This window comes from Sapajus apella, unplaced genomic scaffold (genome assembly GCF_009761245.1).
Source record: "Sapajus apella isolate SASKATOON/1434 unplaced genomic scaffold, GSC_monkey_1.0 scaffold127, whole genome shotgun sequence".
NCBI lineage: Eukaryota > Metazoa > Chordata > Mammalia > Primates > Cebidae > Sapajus > Sapajus apella.
The window spans coordinates 2,990,904-2,992,845 of record NW_022437067.1 but is presented as its reverse complement, the minus strand read 5'-3'; positions in this window follow the sequence as shown (position 1 = coordinate 2,992,845).

The following is a 1,942-nucleotide window of genomic DNA, read 5'->3' as shown; positions in this document are numbered from 1 at the left end:
TCCACCCCCTCCCCCAGGCTCCACGTGCCCCAGACCTGCCCCAGACCTCCTCCCCCGTCTCTCCTGGCCTCAGGCTTCCCGGAGGAGAGACCAGCGAGCCCAAACATGTCACCGTAAACCAGCCTGCCGCCCGCTGCCTAGCATGATTACTTCTCAGGGCTGCAGAGCCCATGCTGAGCAGCCACCGGGCAGAAATGTCAGCTCCTAAATCAAAGTCATACATCACCGCCGCCCAAATTAACACGTTTTATGGAGCCGTAAATGATTTTATGATAAATAGGTGCTGAGGGTTATGAATCAGGTTATGCAACCACCGTCTTCCCCCTCGGCCGCAATCCCCATTGCTTTCAATTGAGCGTCGATGGTGGGGGGTGTGGAATGACATTTAGTTACATTGAATTGCAAGCGTGCCTTTTCTCCTTGCTGTTTTCCCCACATAAAATGAGGATTGATGCCCCTTCAGCAGCTCCGAGGCCTTGCTAAGCCAAAGTGACGGACTGGGCGCCCCGGGTGGCCGTGAGTTATTCATGAGGCCTGGCCCCTATCTCGGGAGCCCCGAAGGCCACATCTGGGCAGAGATGGGCTAAGTAGGCCACTCATTAGCAAACCCCGACAAAAAAGAGGAAAATGGTGCCTGGAAGCCATGGACCCCCCCAAGCGGGCTGGGCGTGCTCTGTGGACCAGACTTCCCTGGCTCAGGCTCAGTCACGGACGCGGTGTTCAGAAGATCCCATTGTTAGACCACTGGAATATCTTCTCAAAGGGAGGGCAGGTCTGGTGGGGGCAGCAGCGGGACACCGGGCTTTATAAAGGACTTTTCCTAGAAAGAGAGGAGAGGAGGGGAGAGGAGGGAACTGGGGGAGGGAGCGGAGACTGAGGAGATTCAGTCCCTGACTTGCCAGTCAGCGCTCACACCAAGAGGAAGCCCCATTCTAGAGACGCCTCAAAAACTGACAGGCACCTCAGCTTCTCTCCTTCCCTGAGACCTGAAGGATCGTTCCATTTCAGCCCTGAGAAAGCACGGAGACTTCCCCACTCCCAGCTAGAGGATAAACTTTTAACTTGGGGGTGAGGGAGGAAAACACGTTTTAAAGCTTTACAAAAACTCAGTGAAAGTTAAGTCTTGCGGAGGAGACGTTAAGGATGGGGAAGGTGGGAAACAGTTACTTTGCTGAAACGAGAGGAGAGAAAACATCCCCCATCCCAGGACTCTCCTCACTACGTAAAAACACAGTTCCCACCTGGTCCCAAGCACCGCGCGGGATCGGCCTTTTACTGCCATGTAGATCGGTGAGTGAAGTCAGACGTCTCCTCTCACTCATCTTCATCTTCACCTTTCCCCCTAAACATATCTGGAAAAAACACCTCCTCGGTGATGCAATCCTAAAGAACACTCAGCTGTTCCCCTGGAACGCTTGTCTTTGCTGATAACGTTCCACATCCATCTAGGCCCTGGGCAAGGCCCCTGTCATCAGGGACGAGGCCCACCGTGGGCTGTGTGTAGGGAGAGCTGACAGGTAAACGCCTGGAGGAGCAGGTGAGGCCCAGTGCTCAGCTCTCGGGGGCAGGGGGCCTCCCCCAGGCTGGGCCATCCAAGGACACCTCACACACAGGCTTTCCAGCACCTGGGTCAGCCCCTCGTGGCCACAGTATATTTCAGAAACTGATGCAGTAAATGGGGGTGCCATTATTGGTCCCAGCAGCAACAGACCATCCCTGAGGCTCAGAAACAAAAACAAACCCTCCTTTTTGGAAATAAACTCAGAGCTTGGAGTTCATTCCTTGAAGCTCATTCCTGGTCTGAGCCACTCTTCCTTGATGCCACCCAAAAGACTTAACCTCCACTGAGTTTTCCCCTAAATATCTCTCCCCAGCTCCCCACCCCCCACCGTCCCTCCCCTATTTCCCCCCAACTGACCCCAGTGTGTAGTGCTCCCCTCCC